This window comes from Mastomys coucha, unplaced genomic scaffold (assembly GCF_008632895.1).
Source record: "Mastomys coucha isolate ucsf_1 unplaced genomic scaffold, UCSF_Mcou_1 pScaffold23, whole genome shotgun sequence".
Taxonomy (NCBI): domain Eukaryota; kingdom Metazoa; phylum Chordata; class Mammalia; order Rodentia; family Muridae; genus Mastomys; species Mastomys coucha.
The window spans coordinates 5,013,336-5,026,850 of NW_022196906.1; the positions used below are offsets into that span (position 1 = coordinate 5,013,336).

At 36.5% G+C, this 13,515-nt stretch overlaps 1 protein-coding gene across 5 annotated transcripts in view; it reads right to left on the minus strand.

Annotated features, from left to right (window-relative positions):
• Cntn5 (contactin 5) overlaps nucleotides 1-13,515 on the minus strand; it is a 1,204,186-nt gene that overhangs the window by 842,110 nt on the left and 348,561 nt on the right. The gene's annotated exons all lie outside the window — the stretch shown is intronic.

The following is a 13,515-nucleotide window of genomic DNA, read 5'->3' on the forward strand; positions in this document are numbered from 1 at the left end:
GTATTTCTTTAAGGGAGTTATTTATGTCCCTCTTAAATTCTTCTATCAGTATCATGAGATATGATTTTAGATCCAAATCTTGCTTTTCCTGTGTGTTGTGGTATCCAGGACTTGTGGTGGTAGTACTAGTTTCTGATTATGCCACATAGTCTTGGTTTCTGCTTAGCAAGATTCTTGCATTTTCCTTTTGCCATCTGTTAATTTCTGGTGTTAGATGTTCTTGCTGTCTCTGGCTGGAGCTTGTTCTTCCTGTGGGTCTGTAAGCCTGTGTCAGCACTAATGGCAGATCAGCTCTCTTCTGGTAAGAACACTGCAGAGGGCTGTGGATTAGCCTTCCCTCCTGGGTGCAGATATGTGCAGGAAGGACCCTGACCCAGCGACTCTCTAGATTCTGCAGTCTATGACTCCTGGTTGGACCTGCCTTAAAAAGTCATCAGAGAAAAAATGGTGATCTTGCTTGAGCCCAGGTTTCAGAGCATTTCCTGGAGACCAGCTCCTCCCTAGCAGGAAAGGTGTAGATGGAGGCAGGAAACTGCCTAAGTCTTCTTCTTTTTTTTTAATTAGATATTTTCTTTATTTACATATCATACAATATCTCCTTTCCCAGGTTCCCCTCCAAAAAAAAAGAGAAAAAATAAAATAAATAAAAACAAAAACAAAAACAAAAACCGAACAAACTCCTGTTCCCTCCTCCTTCCCCCTATTGACCACCCCACCCTCTTCTGCTTACTGGCCCTGGCATTCCCCTACACTGGGGCACAACACCTTCACAAAGCCAAGGGCTTTTCCTTCCATTAATGACTAACTTGGCCATCCTCTGCTATACATATGCTGCTGGAGCCATTAATCCCACCATGTGTACTCTTTGGTTGGTGGTTTAGTCCCTGGGAGCTCTGAGGGTACTAGGTAGTTCATATTGTTGTTCGTCCTAAGGAGCTGCAAACCCTTCAGCTCCTTTGGTCCTTTCTCTAACTCCTTCATTGGGGACCCTGTACTCAGTTCAATGGATGGCTGTGAACCTCTACTTCTGTATTAGTCACATACTGTCAGAGCCTCTCAGGAGACAGCTATATCAAGCTCCTCTCATCCAGCACTTGCTGGAATCCAAAATAGTGTCTGGATTTGATTCTTGAATATGGGAAGGATTCCCAGGTGGAGCAGTCTCTGGATTGTCCTTCCTTTTGTCTCTGCTCCATAGTTAGTCTCTACAACTCCTTCCATGGGTATTTTGTTCCCCCTTTTAAGAAGGAATGAAGTATCCATACTTTAGTCCTCCTTTTTCTTGAGTTTCTTGTGGTTTTTGGATTGTATTTGTGTAGTCCAATCTTCTGGGCTAATATCCTCTTATCAGAGAATGCATACTCTGTGTGTTCTTTTGCACAGAAGGCTGTGGAACACGCTTACCTCCTGGGTGTAGATGGAGGCAAGAAACTCCCTAAGTCTCTTTAACACAGTATGTCAAAAGATTCCTCTCCAATATATAAGTATGGAGCTTTGGGTTCCTGTAGCCTTTTGGACATCATGAGAATAGCTTTGAAAAAGTCAAGTTAGTCTTATAGAGCACACCTTGGAGGTGGCAAATGGCCACTCTGACATCAGTTAAACTTTTTTAGCTTTGGAATTTCCAATTATAAAAGCTAATACATCCTGTTCCTTGTCTAATGTGTTTTAGGTGGGTTTATTTGACACTTGGATCAAGAAAAAGAAAGATTTTGATGATATTCAAGTCATCTCAAAACAGAAATTGAATTCTATATTATGACATAGTTGTTCTAAAATTACCTCCTCACTATTTTTCCAAAAGTACCTCTCTCTACTTGTATGCCCCTTGTACACAAGAATACACATTCCTTGTGCAATCAGGTAATAACTCAAAATTTCACTACAACATTGAATATATTTTCCCTTGTTGACCTTCAAATGTAATTATTAGTTTGGGAATATGATGTAATATCTATGTTTATGATCTCAGAATATCTCTTGCTATTAATAATCAATTGGGCCATTCTCTTGAGAAAATTATTTCTCTTAACTCTCAGAATTCACCACTTTCTTAATGTTCTTTGTCTGGGACTGAGGCCCCTTGTGCGTTGTTAACCTTGGCCAGTCTCTTCATTCCTGCTTTGTCCTTGACCATTGTATCTGGACAGGTGGTTGAGCCCTCATTGTTCAGACTCTCAGAAAGGGGTTTTCCACTGAAACTCAGGTAACTTCATTTCTTCTCAACTCAAAGTTATTAAGTCATTCATAATTAGGTGTTTTCATATGAGCTAATCTTTGGAGTTTGTTGATAAGTGAGAGGGCAGAGGGAGAGTTTGGGAAAAGGTGACAAGAGTGTTATCATTTTTAAAGATTGTTTTGAACGATTGTTAAACCTGGTTGGGTTTTATTGGTCTTTTTTTTTCTTTTCTCTTTTTTTTTTCTTTTTTTTTCTTTGTCTTTTTCTTTTTGTCAACTAGACCCAGGCCAGGAGGATCTGAAAGGAGGAAACCTCAATTTTGAAATTGCCTTCACCAATTAGCCTATAAACAAGTCTATAGGGAATTTTCTTGATTGATGACTGAAAACTGACACTGGAGGGCTCAGTACTGTCACTCCTGGGCAGTGGGTCCTGAGTTGTATGAGAAAATAAGCTGAGCAACCCATAAGGTGCAAACCAGTAAACCATACTCTGCTTTGGTCTCTGCTTCAGTACCTGCCTCTAGGGTCTTCCTGTGGGTGCTTGCCTTCACTTTTCTCACTGATGGATTATGGCCTCAGAGCTTTAGGCCAAAATAAATCATTTTTTTCTCAAATTGCTTTAAGTTGTTTTGCTTTATCACAGAAAAGGAAGCAGGAGTGAAGAGAGTGACCTTGGTTAACAATGCTTTATATTCTTCAAAACAGCATAGATAATATCTATAACATATTCTATCCATAAAAGTAGCCATGTGAAAAGAAAAGACATTTCAAGATCATTATTTTATGGTGTAAGCATAGTCTTTTGATGCTCAGAAAGAAAAAGGGAATGTTATATCTTTATTTTTCAAGTAGGAAATATTTTCATTGTAAATTGATATGCTTACTTTTAACTATCAAACTGCCATTTTATTATAACTTAAAAAACACATTTGGCTAGAAAGATAGCTCAGAGCTTAAGAGTAGTTGTTGCTCTTCCACAGGTTTGAAGTTCAGTTCTTAGCACCCACATAGGCATATCAAAACCACATGGAACTCCTTCTTAGGTGCCCAAGCCTCTACTCTGATCTCCATACACATTGTACTAATTGGTTATACATTCATATATAGGCATTAAAAATAATAAAAATGAATCTTAAAATGTAAATAAAAATAATAATACATTGTATAGTTCAAAATTTTCTACACTAATAGACTGATTAGATGTTGAATAATCTTGCTACACATATATGTGATGGGGCAGGTATTCTTGATTCTGACATTTTACAATGTGTTTGGATGTCAAAACATCACATTAAATACTATGAATATTACCAAATTAGAGTTACATCAGGCCATTGTTCTGGTGTAAACTTTTGTATTGCCCTCTAATAGACAAGACTTTAAAAGCTGAAATACCTACTCCAGCCACATCACTAGGTAAATGGAAGTTACTAGCTAAGCTTCGGGAAATTCAGAATCTTTGTAAAAACTACATCTTCCACTCAGCCAGTCACAGTACTTGTCCTCAATGATGTGATGGGTGATATTCAATGATGGAAATGGAAACAAAGACAACAGATATCTGCACAGCACATTATTCTATTAAGATCTTCATGACAGCTGACATTTTGACAATGTATATATTTATCTCTTAAGTAAATTTGAGCTGGCAAAAGTGGGCAATTGGTATCAAGATTGATGAACAGAGTTCAGTCCCCAGAACATGCATGTTGGAAGACAAGAACAAGACATGAGAAGTTGAGAGCTGCTCTGTATCTCTATAAGAACATCATAGAATGAATGCAGGGCCATCATAATTATATAAACACATTAAAATATTATTAAAGTAAAACTTAATAAGTGACAAGTATGTAGTAAAAAGGAAGAAATTATCAATATGTGATTATATTTAAATAGTATTCCTTTGTTTAAGAAAATTAGAGCACTAGGGTAAAAATGTTTTGACCTCAGTTATGAAATCTTATCACAACCTGGGGCTTTTGTTTAGAGGTAGAATTAACTTAAATACATGTTTCCACTGTGAAAATCAAATATCTGTGAGACATAAAAGATCCAAAATATTTATAAAAATATTAGTACTTCAAAGGAAGTATGTTTCCATATTTAAAACTTGAGGGACTTTCCCAAGATTGTTCAATGTGAAAGCTACCCCCCGGGAATGCATTGTTTGCAGGAATGAGAAGACATCAGACAAGCAGCCTCGAAGTCCTGTGTTCCCATTAAAACACAGTTTACCACCATACACATTGTGTCTCTCTTGAAATAAAATTGTTACAAGATCTAGCACTTTATAGCTTTGCCCTGCAAAAAGCTTTTAGAGGACTGAGAATCATTTTCCCAGGATGGGAAATGCCATTATCCACATACAGCCTCTGGAAGATTGACCAAGGAATTGCAGTTCTCTAGTGATGGCTCAGAGTGATGGATTTCATCACCCATAGAAGTGCAATGAAACCCTCATGGTCTTTTTAGTACTCTTTTTTGGAGACTGAACGTCTTTTTTTTTTTCTTTTATGTGAAAAAAATTAAAGAAACTTCCAATCTTGTTTGACAGACCATAGTGTTGCAATTCCCAGTAGTTCAGACATCTATACAGTCTTTTTGCCTCCCTGTCCACATCCCTGTCACCATGAGGGATGTTCTGTTATCATCAGATCATCCTCCATGCCACCATGTATACAGACCCAGTGAAGGCAGCTTTTCTAGAATTTCTAGTACTATTCATTTAAGATAATAGAAGGTTGCTGAACATTTCTTTAGGTACTCCTCGGCCATTAGATATTTCTCAGTTGAAAATTCCTTGTTTAGCTCGTACTCCATTTTTTAATAGGGTTATTTGGTTCCCTAGAGTCTAACTCCTTGAGTTCTTTGTATATATTGGATATTAGCCATCTATCGGATGTAAGATTGGTAAAGACCTTTCCAAATCTGTTGGTTGCCTTTTTGTCTTATTAACAATGTCCATTGCCTTACAGAAGCTTTGAAATTTTAAGAGGTCCTATTTGTTGATTCTTGATCTTACAGCACAACCCACAGGTTTTCTCTTCAAGAATTTTTCTCCTGTTCCCAAATGTTTGAGGCTTTCCCCCACTTTCTCCTCTATAAGTTTCAGTGTTATCAACAAGAAAATGCAAATCAAAACAACCCTGAGATTCTACCTCACACTAGTCAGAATGGCAAAAATCAAAAACTCAGGTGACAGCTGATGCTGGCAAGAATGTATAGAAAGGAGAACATTCCTACATTGTTGGTGGGAATGCAAACTGGTACAACCCCTCTGGAAATGAGTTTGTTGGTTCCTTAGAAAATTAGACATACTATTACCTGAGGACCCAGCTATACCACTCCTGGGCATATACTCAGAAGATGATCCAGCATGTAATAAGGAAACCTGCTCCACTATGTTCATATCAGTCTAATTTATAATAGCCAGAAACTGGAAACAACCCAGATGTCCCTCAACAGAGGAATAGATACATAAAATGTGGTACATTTACACAATGGTTTACTACTCAGCTATTAAAAATGATGAATTCATAAAATTCTTAGGCAAAAGATAGTACTAGAAAATATCATCCTGAGTGAGGTATCCCAATTGCAAAAGAAAATACATGATATGCACTCACTGATAAGTATATATTAGTCTAAAAGTCCCAACTAACCAGGATACAATTCACAAACCACGTGAAGCTGAATAAGAAGGAAGACCAAAGTGTGGGTGCTTTGGTCCTTCTTAGAAGCAGAACTAAACACTCACAGGAGCAAATGTGGAGATAAAGTGTAGAGCAGAGACTGAAGTAAAGGACATCTAGAGACTGTCCCATCTGGGGATTCATCCCATATACAATTATCAAACCCAAACACTATTGTGAATGCCAAGAAGTACATGCTGAAAGGAGCCTGATATGGTTGTCTCCTGAGAGGTCCTGTCAGAGTCTTAAAAATATAGAGGAGGATGTTAGCAGCTAACCATTGGACTGAGTGTGAAGTCCCTAATAGAGGAGTTAGAGAAGGGACTGAAGGAGTTGAAGGAGTTTGCAACCCCATAGGAAGAACAACAATATCAACAAACTAGAACCCCACCCCCAAGAACTCCCAGGGACTAAGCCATCAACAAAGGAGTACACATGACTCTAGCTACATATGTAGCAGAGGATGGCCTTGTCATGCACCAATGGAAAGAGAGGTACTTGGTCCTATGAAGGCTCAACAAATTCCCCAGTGTAGGGGAATCAAGGGCAGGGAAGTAGCAGTGGGTTGGTGGGTGGAGAAACACCCTCATAGAAGGAGGGGGACGGAGGATGTGATAGGGTGTTTCCAGGAGGGAGGGAAGCTAGGAAAGGGAATAACATTTGAAATGTAAATAAAGAAAATATCCAAAAAAAAGATTATAGAATGCAAGAGATATCACAAATATGAAAAACATTTTACATTCTGTTATCCAACAATGGAGAAACATATTGTCTCTGATTTTGTAGGCACAATTGCACCATAACCCATAATTACATTCTAAACTTTTGTTCTTATACCCACTTTGTCCTCAGTCATTACCAAAAAGCCACTTTATGACACATGGAGAAACCATGTAGAAAATGACAATGGATCTTAACAGAGCTTTGTGGATGCAAGTCCCAATGGATGCATCGACAGAAAACACCTACAGTGAACATTTGGAAAAGGGGGTGGAAAAATTGTAAGACCTAGAGGATCATAGAATTTGCTGTGACATCGTCTCTCCTAGGAATGTCAGAGAAGCTACATGAAAAACTTCTCACCAATATGACTGCCTAAACATGACTGAACAAGGATGACATCAACAGACATGCAAGCATGGTAAGGGAAAGCCCACGATGCCTCAACCCCACACAGACACCCAAGGAATACTGAGAACAGGAGGAATAGTTTGCCTCGGGAAACAGCACACCATTATGTTATCCAATAAAAAAATGGTCAGCCTTGAAAACATAAAAACAAGTAAAACTATACATTTGCCATGAATTTGAAAGAAAGCAAAAGGAGGGGATGTACATAGATGCTTTGGAGTATGGAAGAAAAGGAAGCAATGATGAAATTATAAAATAATCTTAAAAATATTTAACAAAGAAAACACACAAACATTCAAAGAGCTCCAAGTGTGGTCCAGGACTACTTCATGTTTTCCATGTTAGCAAAGCACCACTTTCCTGTGTAAAGTAAGAAGTGTCACCTAGTAGGAAACCATCAGCAGTGAGCAAATCTAGCTAGTATTTATATTATCACCAGCAAACTAATGTATAAAATATTTTATGCTTCCTCAATACCAAATAGCCACAGTCATTTGATCAGATTTTTAAATAAATATACAACAAACCAAGCCTAATAAAGCACTAACCCTAGCTATTGGCTTATTTATTTATTTGGTTTTTATTGCTTTGACAGCTTTATATACTCACATATAAAAGAAACTAGAGTTGGCATGGTTGACTCTGCATGCCTGTAATTTCAAGGCTGGAAAGCAGAGATAAGCAGCTCTGGAGCTGAGCACCTACTCTAGACATGTAGGTGATCTCCAGAGTCAATGAAAACTCAAGTCTCAAAACGTAAGATGAAGGGCCAATCAGATGGCTCACAGTTAAAGGATGCTTTCTTCCAGGCCGGGCAGACTGAGATTAATCCCTGGGATGTATATGGCTAAAGAAGAGAACCGACAACTGAAAGTTGTTCTCTGACCTCCACAAAACGTGCCACAGTGTCTACACACTCACACAAAATAAAGAAATTAAAAAAATTCATACAGTGAAAAGATATTTGAAGAAGCCATCCATGGTTGACCTTGGCCTCCATACACATTTACAACTCTTTCTCTCTTTCTCTAATCCTGCACATACAGATATACACACACACACATACATTCACAGACAGCCACACACACATGTACACGCAGCACACACACATTAATTTTTATTTTCATAAAATATCCCTTACAGAATAAAGTTATTTTCAATCATGCTATACTTTGTCTTGTTTCTCTGATTTGTATGTGAAGAGAACATGTATTCTTGATTTTTGTTGGAAGTTCTAACTCCCGGCAAAACAAGAAAACATTAAAGTACATGGAGACAGCTAGTATGCTATTTTTAGATTGCCAGAGTCAATAAATTAACATCATGTCATGGACTACTCATAATATCTTGCAATAAAGGCATGTGAATTCAGAGAAATAAAGCAAATGAACTCCAAAGTACATGCAGGTACTTATCTTCAGTCATATAATAGAGAAAGGAGGATAATGAGCTATTGTGACTGCCAATCACCTTGTTAATTGGAAGCCATCTAAATTGTTACAGAGAGGTTGCTACCCATCTCTAGTAACTAGGAGCCCCTCCATTTTATTTTCTCTTTTCCTTCTTTCTTTTTTCTCATCTGTGTATGCCACCACAGAAATTTGAGTTCACTGTATTTTGTTTAGCAAATTCTATTTTTATGTAATAAATATACTCTTTTGAACTCCACAGTTGAAAACTGGGACCTGACTACCATTCAATATCGCCTCATGAGGCTATATCTATGCTTCTCCTGGGATACATGTAGTGAATGTCCCAGAATAACAAACAAATGAACAAAATGTAAAAGCCACAAAAGCTATTTTAAAGATCATAAAACCAATTGACTGGTTAAAATGTTGTAATTGCAAAGTTTAAAACATCCAGAACCAAAATTATCTCAGGCTTTCTTTAGGTATCTCAACTACCTTCTTATTGCAGTTATGTGCCTGACTTAACATCATTTTGATTACCAAGTGAATCTTTAGCCTGTGTTAACTGAGACAACTCCTTTCTATCAGCTCAAAAGCTTTGGATGCCATCCTAATGATGATATTTAAAACCTATTTCAGACATTTTCTCAGTCTACCTATTTTTCTGGTCTATAACCAGTCTACCTGCTGCCCTCACCAGTGAATGTGGTAAGTGCCTTTATATATGACTTTTTTGTTGTTGTTATTGTTCTGTGACTATAAAAACTTCATATAACTTCTACATCTGCCCATGCCATTTATGGTACACAGAGTCCATGTTCTAGGGCTGTGATCATTCATATTAGGTCATAGTAACCACCTGTATTCTTTCTAGTGTGAGAACTGTTGTTTGCACCAAAGACATGACTTCCTTCTTAGCCCTTGCATGCTAATTTGAGGTAAGCTGTTGATTTTAATGTACTAGTTATCACCTCCATATGGATAAATCATCTGGTGAGAACTAGGGTTATGCTTGGCTGAAACTGGTTGGCTGAAAAATTTGAGGACAGGTTTTAGAGCCACGATCTTTCTAAAGACCATGATATTTCCTTTTTATTTCAAAGACTACACTTGAGTGTTGTGCCCCTTCCCCAAGCCTTCCAGCAATGTCAAATGAAGGTGGGTGGGTCACTTTCCTCAATTGAGTTGCTTAGCCTCACATCCATCCCTTTTTCTTAGAAATAATTGCTATAATTACTCATTATTTATAATATGGGAACTACTGCCCTAAGCTAAAGAAACTAGTCCAAAGAAAATGATTAAAATCATGGGGTTCATAAATAAAGGCAGTCATACGACATTACTATTTGAAAAGCTCTACACCTTGTGCAAGAGAAAAATGAAACTAACTATACACAGGAAAATAAAGCCCAAAAAACTTCCATATTTTATATGTATAAAAATTTTGTGGAAATGAGGAAATGCAAATTCTAAGTGGTTTTGAAAATTAAATACTTTATTTCTTTCTAAAAAGCTATGAGTTTTTCTTTAGCAAAAGTCCACACTTTTTACTGATATTGACAAAGTTGTCTGTATGCAGCCATTTATATGCTTTCTTCCAACCTTATGTCTATCTTACTGAGAACTTTGATTTCCTACAATAATCCTTTATATATTACAGCTACTAGACTTTATGCTACCTTAAAAATAACCTATGGAGACTTCAACTAATTTATTTTATTCTTTGTAACTCAGCTTCCTACTCTGTGTTTAAAAAGTTTAAAGCAGTCTTCTATTGTTTCATCACCAGCTCATTGTCTTACTGCCTTTGCTTTTTGGTTCTCTTTTTATTGACATGTAAGCTCACTGTGTCACCCAAACCAATATTTGCAACTTCTGGCTTCAGGAAATACTCCTGCTTCAGACTCTGGAGGAACTGTAGGAGTTTTCCATTAGCTTCAAGCTCTTTCACTGAATATTATTGTAGCACCTACTGTTGTTTTGAGTTTGATCTACTGCATAGTTCAGCAATTGGAAAAGCATAGATGAGTATGTGCATCATGTTAGTACCATCTCAAGATACTTAAAGAGTACTCAAATGCTCAACAGTTTTCTGTTCTTGTGTCCTGTAATGAAACTGAGGAAATATTTCTTAAACTACCTGGATATCCTAATATATGAATGAGCATGAAATGCACTGGAATCAATAATAAGTTCTCTAGGAATCTACAAAAAGCCTGGGTAGCCAAGCAATACTTAACAATAATTGTTGGATGAATAGGTTTGAGAATACTGTCTTTAAATGTTGTCAAAGATAACCTTGATTAGTATATAGTTACATACATTTTTATATACTAGAAAATTCTTACAATATAATTTTCTCTTTTCTTTTAAAATTATAGGACAGAATGAGCAATTGAACTACCTTAAACTGTTGATAAATAGCAACAAACTGATTATATGCAGACATATATAATTTGATCTAAAATGTGAACAATAAAATCATCATTGCTCCTCTGTACCAAACAAAAGTAAAATATTTCTTTAAGCTAACATGACCATAAGAACACTTCCTTCATTTGCTTTTAGAAGAATTTAGTTTTAAACTATGTATGTACACTACTGTATTATATATGGTCATAAATTAACAAATACACACTGAAATATTTAAAATATGCACATAATATACATATAACTATATATGTCTCCATATTTCTAAGATTTGTTTCATTGTGTGTGTGTGTGTGTGTGTGAATGTACATGTAAGTGCAGAGTCCCAAAAAGGCAAGAAGTGAATATCAGATTCTATGTAGCTATCAGCCACATGAAGTGGATGCTGAGATATAAAATCAGATCCTCTTGGTCCTCTGTAAGGTCAGAAAGTGCTCTTATCTACAATCTCTCCAGCTATTGTTTTCATAGGTTTTGAGGCAAAATGATGCAAATAAGTTTATAACAAACATACAGAATGGCTGATGTTAGGAGTTACTGAATGGGCAGAGTACTGTCTCTGGGTCAGGCTATAATATTCAATAATTAATATCTTTTTTATGACATATTGATTATATGCAGCTCAGTCCCAACTGGTACTTGAATAAAAACACTAATTTGATTTGACATATCAATTGAGAAAGTTATTGAACCAGAAATCAATCTCCCCTGATATCTCTGTCCTTGTATTCTATTCTTTGTGACAACAGATGTAAGGCAAACACAGATTCTTTTTAAATTTTCAATCATTGATAACACATAAAATGATACCTTCAAAATAAAATAAGTCATTTTAGTTATGTTCATTTAGTGTATTGATTCAAACAATGAATATTTTAGGAGGTAGCATATATCAAACATTGTTTTTGAGATTTGGTTTGTGACAGTAGAAGAAAAAAACAAAAGCATTTGTTCTTATAATACACGATCTAGGTTTAAAAATGATTAGCAAAAGCAGTTAGTCAAAGTTCAGAAGAAATCCTGAACTAGTTTTTAGGGAACCATAGCAATGAAGGACATAAAATTATATAGGCATTTGGGTAGAGGTAGTCTTATTACATAACATACACAAAGGACTATATTAAGAAAAAGCTTTAAATCTAATAATAAATTATAATCACTCATTGAATTTTGAATGAGTCTTGTCCTGTAAACTATTTACTTTCCTTACCTATTGTCATAGATCTTCGGAAAAGCAACTACCCTAATGTATGCCATATATTTCACACTCTTGATCCATGTTCTCATAATCTAGATGTGACACTATAAATTATTTTCAGTGATGTTATAGGTGATTTTATGCATATATCCAAACAGTTGCTTATAAATCCTGTTTATTATAACTCACTGCTACAATGAATATTTTTATTTATTCTAGGATATGTGAGGAAGCCAGATAAACGTTCCCTCACATGGAGTTGTGCTATAGACTGAAAGCCAGGATCTGAGGCTTATGAATGTCTGTACTTGCAGCATGCCAGAAGCCCAAGTAGAATGGTTGCTTGAAGTTCAAGTCCAGAGTAGTCTTACAGCAAGCTTTAGACTAACAAAAGCTATGGATCAGAACCCCATTTCTTAAAGAAAACCTGTGCAAAATGATGAATTTTTTCAATTGCTTTCTTTGGAATTGTAGATTTTCCTGACTGAAGTATAAAATTCTAACACTGTCTAATATCAATCGATCTTTAGTTTTTGTATTCTATACATGAGTGCCTAGTCAAAATAAAGTAACTGAATGGAGTACTTGAATACATTAGGGCAGGATTGGACAGTTGTGGCCATTAATGAGTTATCATCATCAGTAGGAGTACTTGAACAAATGCTGCAAGTTAGCAACGATGTTACTATAAAGTAGTATTACAGTGTAGAAATTAAGAGACTGCAAGATGTGTCAAAACGTAAATTGACTGTCATATAAGCTCTTTGACTTGAGTTTAGGGCTGAAAGGAGAAAATCAGCTCTACAAAGTTTTCCTCTGGTTCCCCACACATATACTATAGTTCACATATGCATACAAAGAGGTATCATACATTCATTTGTGCATAAATATTAGTATGCAGATAAACAGGTGATTTAAATAAGTAAATAAATAGATAAATAAATATTAAATAAATGTGAATTAATTTAGTAGGAAATTCAGCTGAAACATTACCCAGAATCAGAAATGAAAAATAATTTTAAGCTAGTGGTGCCAATTATTTGAAGAAAAATGCTTCCACAAATTCTGAATGTAATTCAGGAATGGAAACTTAGTCATCTTGAGAGCTCAAGGCGAGTGAGCACTGATGCCTGGTCTTCTTAGTCTTGTAGTGAGAGCACACATTGCAGCTCAGTCTCCATGTGGGTCCACCGACAGCTAGAGCAGGGTGGGGTGGGAGCTTCTGTCACTAAAGCTTTTGCCTGTCTGTAGAATCTGTTCTCCAACTAGGTGCTTGTTTGGCCTCAGTGGGAGAGGATGCCCCTAACCCTGGAGAGACTTGATGTGCCAGGGTGAGTTAGTGATTACTAGGTGGTATCTTCACACTTGCAGAGGATAAGGGGGGAATGAGGAGAGGGACTCTATGAGTGAAGGGCTTGGAGATGGGCGCAGCAATAGGGTTGTAAAATGAGTAAATAAATGGAGAAAAATA